The 7,006-nt window shown below is 34.6% G+C and overlaps 1 pseudogene; it reads right to left on the bottom strand.

The window, feature by feature from the left end:
* Window positions 1-207: 207 nt before the first annotated feature.
* LOC143621166 (scarecrow-like protein 6 pseudogene) lies at window positions 208-2,525 on the bottom strand (annotated as a pseudogene).
* Window positions 2,526-7,006: the final 4,481 nt, after the last annotated feature.

Genomic DNA, 7,006 nt, shown 5'->3' with positions numbered 1-7,006 from the left:
CATGATGTTCGGGTTCAAACACCAACCCGTAAACACTATCCGTTTAGCAGACCTACGCTAAGACCATCTCAAACTTTGCCTTGACTCATCGAACCAGACCTCAACCAAGCTAAACCGGAACCAAACCACATAATGGTTACAAAATAGCTAGATCAACATTAAGCAACTAATGTTTTTAAAATCATAAAACACTAGTTAAGTGCAATATTTAGATCTTTCAATGATTTCATAACAAAAGACATTACCTAAACATAATCATAATCAAGATTTAACGTTTTTAGCTGCCTTAAACGGCACAAAAAACATCATTAACAGTAATAACATCCATAATCATACAAAATACTAACATTAACTACCATAATACCATGTTCTTCCTTCCATCATAAATTAGCAACACCAACATAATAAAAACATCCATCCATCCATCCATTTCAACACTTCCAAGCCGAAACCGACACGAGCTCCCGACGCTGCCAGCAAAGAACGAGCAACGACTGCCTCTTCTCGACATGAAACTCACGAACCGGGGTCCGTTTGACCAAACACTCCGCTTGACTTTCGGTAAAGTTACTAAACATCAACGGCGAAAACCCAGCCGACAAGAAAAAATTCCGCCAATGCTGAGTCTTTTCGGGGAACACAAACCGTCCCCAAACAATCTTTTCAATCGCGGGTTGAACCAAGAACCGCTCGATCTTCTGCAACGAGTCAACTCCCACGTTGACCGCATCCAACGACTCGAGTAAATTCGAATACGACTGAAGTGCGTGTATCACATGATTCGAAAACGGCAAATCCGTCCTGTCACACCCACGGTCAACAGACACCACAATCTTCGGACTCAAACTTTTAACAAACCGAAGAACCGCGGAAACTTGAGATAAATGATTCGAAAACACATGAACCGGGAGATTAACCGCAACCGCTTCATTATCCGATACATGAAAAGGCAAACCCCACGAATTCGAAACAAGAACATCAATGTTGACAATCTCAAACTCAAACTCGACATTAATTTCATTCGCGAAATGGATCAAATTCTCTCGGGTCAACCCGAGCTCAATATTGTCATGGGTCGAAGGCGAAACAAACGCGGTGATCTTAATATAACCTACACCGTTACTACGCAATGCGAGTTCTTGCATAAGAGAAGCCCATTGACCACCAAACCCGATATCAAAGTCGATAATATGAATGTGATCAAACCCGTTTAACGATTCGAGTAACGCTTGATTACAAGTGAAATTAGCAAACTGGATGAAAGGTGAAACCTCTGAGAATGACTTGTAAGCACCAATTTTGAATATTAAGTTAAAGGGTGAACTGGTAAGGGTAATTTGGGGATTAATATTATTATTATTATTATTATTATTATTATTATCATTATTGTTACCAATAAGTGATTGTAGAAGCAAGTTAAGAGCATATTTGAAATAAAAAGCAGCTCTTTCGAATGGCTTACCAATTGGTGAGAGCTGATGATTGAGCCGCGCCAATATCCCTTGCGCGAGTATCGGATTGGTTGATTGAAGTAGATCTGCTGCTTTAAACAGCTGATCAATTATCCCTTGGTGATTATCAACAGGTTTCTTGATGATAAATGGGTTTGAACCCGAATCAAGAACCGGGTTCTTGTGCATTGATGGGTTGTACTCCAGGCTTACTGGGTGGTACATATTTGGTTTTATGTCATATGGAAGCATTTGGGTGTCTGTTAATGATGTAAACATATTATTCTGTTGTTGCTGCTGGTTGTGGTGATTGAATATCTCCGGTGGGTTTTCCGGTAGGTTTCCGACGTGGGTGTTGCCGGAATCAAGAGAAATAAACCCTTGATCCACCGTACCAAACCCACCGGAAAATTCATAGGCTGCCGGAGCGCCGCCAAGAAGTTTGTTTAAACCAATAGATGGGTCTTCCACGTCACCCATGATCCACCGGAGCATGGCTTGGTCTTGGCCGGAATCTGTGTTCTCCCAGTCATTTACCGGTGGTGGGTGGTGGAAGTGGTGGTGGAGGTCAAGAAGGCCAGCATTGGAGGTGGTGGTGGTGGTGTCTTGATTCTCCAGTGGGGCCCAGAGCGCCGGCGCCACGCCGGCGGTGTCAGCGCCGCCGTGAGACAGGGTGGTGGTGGTGGAGGCAGGTGGGCTTGGGCTGGTGGTGATGTTATCCAAAACAGAAGTTGGCTCTTTGGTGGTGGTGGTGGTGGTGGTGGTAATGATGTACTTTCTCTTCTTGTGCTTCACCAAGTCTTGATAGTGTTGGAAATGTACAAGTGGATTTGCATAAGGTACAACTAAACCCAAATCCACCACCCCCTTGTCCTCAAATTCAAAGGGTAAGGGCATCACCTTGTAAAATGATAATATTAATAATAATAATAATAATAATATTGACAAGGTTTTGAAATCTTAAAAGATTGAGAAATGCATGTGAAAGTGAAACAAAGGTTTTTGAGGAAGAAACATAACATAAAGAGAGGTTGGGGATTTTGTGAGATGAAGTGTTTTTATGTTTGGTTTGAGTTGTGTTTGTGTCTGTGTCTGTGTCTGTGTATATGTGTGTTGTAAACAGTGTTTCTCTGGCATAGATGGATAGATGGATGCGGGCAACATAAAAAAGTAGTCTAGTTACATTCATAGTCTCTCTCATCACTTTTTTAATTTATTTATTTTTCTTATTTATATATTATTAAAAGTATATGATATTATCAGATTTTTAATTTAGTAACATGCTTAGATAATTATGATTTATTAAATCCACATTTTTGTTTTCATTATAGTTGTGGTAATTTTGATTTTTTGTGCATCTTTAATGTCTAGAACTTACCAAGTTAATGCCATTTGTAAAATTATACTAAATATACACATCTGTTTTATTTTTAATGCTTGAACGGGATGGATATGTGTTAGTTTCGAGCGGGTCTCCGGTTTAAGTTCCGAGTTTGATTGAGGAAGTAAAGGTGCAAGGATTTTTATGGATAAAGAATTGGAAGGAAATGGAAGGAAATTATGTGGATGATTGGTATATGTTTAAAGTGTACTTTCGATTTCTTTTGTGGTTTTTTGGTATTCTAACATCTTGTTTGTTTATTACTTTATTTTAATAAAAATTTTGTTGTTCGTCATAAAAAAATTATGATGGCTATGTGTCACCTTAATGGTGTTTGGATTCAGACGGTTGCGTTATTAGATGAAGCATTTGGAGATGCATGTTCGACTTAGCTTTCAAAATTTGACGGGATGTAGGATGGAAGGGTGTTCGAAAATAGATGTAGCATTTGAGTGTAAATTGGTATATTTGAAAAAGAGTGAAAAATCTAATGAGATAGTTGATGTAGTACGTTTGATGCATTTGAAAGTTTTACCAGAGCTGCCATAGTGTCCTAAAGACGATACAAAATAATTAAATTTTATGTTGGGTTGATAAACAATTTAACTTTTAAACGACTCGTTAATACATGTAAAGGTTAAAAAAGAAAGAATCCATATGATGATTTAAATTATCTAAATGTTGTTAAATTTTTTATGTTTATTTATAACTCTTGTTGATATTCATTTCTATAATTGATTTTCTCTTTTAAACTTTTCACAAACTTTTTACTTCAAACAACTTTACATGAACTCTTTGTTCGGTTACTCTCATCTCAGGGAATATAATAACATACTCAATTCAACCCAATTGGTAATGAGAAATAAGAAATAAAAACAATTTTAATATCGTATTTACAAAAGAAAATATATAATTGAGCTGAAATAATTGGTTAAGTTGTTTCTCTGTCTCTTGTATTACTCATAGTTGCAAATAAACACTAAATATGCCGACACAAATACGATAACACCTTAGTTTGGTACTCTTGATTCAGTACATGTATGCTTGAGGATACAATTAAACGAGTCAAAGCATGTGATTACTTAAATTAAACTTTTATCTTGTTTATACACTACAGATGGATGTTTTTCGTGAAAACTTAACATATGTAACTATGTAAGCGACCAAATGCGTCATGTTTAGGTGAATAATAGGAACCCAAGGTGTAATTTACCATAGGGAACAAATCCGTAAAGCAGCTATATATACCATGCGAATTATCCGTATAGTTCTTTCTAAGTTTTAATTGATATAAACGAAGTGACTAAAATTATACTCCATTTTAATGTAACTGAAGCGGCATCAGTATATGACTTGATTTAAGGGGTTTTTTGTTTACATCTGTATGGAATCATTCAGATGTAAACATCTGATTCATTCAGACTTCAGACTGTTTGGTTCCAAACAGAAAAAACATCTGAATGGTTAAAATTATTTCTGAATCATTCAGACTTATTGTTGTTGCTGAATGAGATAGAGACTCATTTAGATCTGAATTAACCAAACAACCTCAAAAAAAATAAAAAACAATATGTATAGCCTAATTAGTTACATGTTGTAGTTTAACCTAGTGTTTTGTTAATACAGAATATAGACAATATAAAACTGTTCTAACTACCTTATAATGAAATGGATACAATTTATATATCCATCGAAAGCGGTTGATGAGAGTACTCAAAGACTTTATTAAAATGATGAGGTCTTGAATTCAAATTCCGGATATGACAAAATAGGGTTTCATGGCTGGGCATCAAAGTTTCTCATATAATTTGGGTTTTCTCTTAAAGGTAATCTTCGGGTCATGACTAAGAGCCGGCCCGTGGGACAGCGAAATTAGAAAAGAGCTTTAAGCCCACACTTAATTATGTAACCTCAAAGTTATGTACTGGTTTGGTGGTAGACCTGGTTGTTGCTAAACAGCAGGTCATGAGTTTGAAAGTTGTAATAAGCGAATTTTTTGTAATTTTTTTTAACAATTGCCATGAAATGGCCACAAACTCTTATTTCGATTCAGGCCTCTAAACGTTGAGGCAGCTCTGTTAGAAATGATGTGGACGGATTGATATACGAGATTCCATTAAGGACGTGCCAGCCTAGAAACCTAAACGTGAGTGTTCACAAACGTGTTCATAATAAAACAAACACACGAATGAGCCAATGCAATGCATCGTTGGGGAGCTAGTCGGTCAATGTCACATTATATCATTCATGGGGTTTACAAACGACGGTTACACATAGTCTTACAAGTAGTGGTTAATCATATAATGGATTACAACTTTAGCAATGACAGTTTGAGTCACCCAACACCTAGTTGATTGGATTTCTTAGATAGGTGAAAAAAAAACACTTATGGAAGCACATGCTAAGTGAAAAATACTTATTATTGCATTATGCATGGCATGAGAATAAACAGTTGCGCCAAAAAAAGGAATATTCGAGTCTATTAGATTTGACTATATATTATGATTTATGAACCATGTCTAGGTTTTATGGATGTAACCCTTTTGGGAACAAAGTAGAAAAAAAAACAATTATTAGTTTTAGAAGCTATTGTTTAAACTAGAAAGATGAACTCGCACTTATTTTAATTTTAACATATGATAGTATTTTTTTAACGGCGACATTTTATAACATAAACACGAACTCCTAGCAAGATGATAGAGAAATAGACAAAGTATAAATTACATAACGAAAGAGAAATTACACCATCTATACCATCCAAATCATACAAATTAGAGCTATGTTTCACTCACATGAGCGAGTTGTTGTTGAACACTCTTTCGTATTCTTGTCCTTAGGTTGTTGAACACTCCTTCGTATCTTGTTTTACATAAGCTCCTAGCTGTAGATAGAAATACTGGCTACACAACCATAAACTTCTCTTTTAAACCACCCTAGTTTCTCCTAAAATTAAGTTACACATGTGTAATCAAGTTACTTGTCTCTTTATTGTAATTATATCTTTTTACTGTTAATCAAGACGGTTTTTATAGAATTTATATTAATACATGTATAAGCAAATGGTTGAAAATAATAATAAAAAACTTATTAAGATATTAACTTGATGGCTTTTATGTACATAAAGACGTCTATATATAAGTGAATAAAGTTTTAAATATATCAACCTCGTTCTAGATATATATAGACATGTTTATTTCAGAACCAATAATACGTTGAGGTCTGAGCAAATCTTATAATACACTTTTACATGATACATATAAGATAATAAAAGTCGTGATAGAAAGAAATAAGACAATTATATAATTACTAATGCACACACACATACATACCCCATAAAAGCTACGTAAAAGCATATTATATAACTCGTATAATTCTCAACATATTCACAATTTTAAATGAACGCCTCCATATATACTCTCATGTCTCATACCATAGCCACTCTTCACAAATTTGAAAAAAATGGTAAGTGAAATAATACAAGCGTTAATAACGAATATACACAATGAAAATAAAAGAAAATTGATACAATTTTAAATTAAACGTGACAATTATATAGCCAAAAAAAAAATCCAAAGTCAATATTGAAAAGCTATATACAAGCATTTTCTTAAAACGCCACCTATTATGTCTCCTAATTGCCACCTTAATTAACCACCGGCATCAATGTCAACACCACATGCACCACCGTCTCCACCGCACAACATCACCATGAAATATATATATAAGTATATAACTAATCATCATGATTTAAGAAAATGTTAAAAAATATCCAATGTTTTTGTTATTTGTCCTCATGCAAGTTGAAATAAACTACGGCCCCATTATTGTTTGAATGTCTGATGGGTGTTTGTAAACTGGTTTTAATATTGTCTCTTTCTCTAAACCTAACATGCATAGAATGAGACAATAACAATTTAATAACTTAACTTAAAGTATACAATTTATTATCTTTAATCATGTACCAACTAAACTAACCTCAAGCAAGAAATTAACTTTAATTAAATTAAAAGTAAATTGCGGCTTTCGTCTTTATGCGTTTATTTTAAAATTTGCTATTTCTGTCATGTGAGTTTTATTTTCGTTGTAATTTTCGTCCATCTTGCTAACATATTTTAGATTGAAATAATGAAATAACATGTTTTAATAAACTATAAAGACGAAAATTGCTACGAAA

The sequence above is a fragment of the Bidens hawaiensis genome, unplaced genomic scaffold (assembly GCF_021521415.1).
Source record: "Bidens hawaiensis isolate Kalapana, Puna unplaced genomic scaffold, B.hawaiensis_p1.1 tig00002772_1, whole genome shotgun sequence".
Taxonomy (NCBI): Eukaryota; Viridiplantae; Streptophyta; class Magnoliopsida; order Asterales; family Asteraceae; genus Bidens; species Bidens hawaiensis.
The sequence above is the reverse complement of the archived record's forward strand: the minus strand, read 5'-3'. Positions and strand labels throughout refer to the sequence as shown.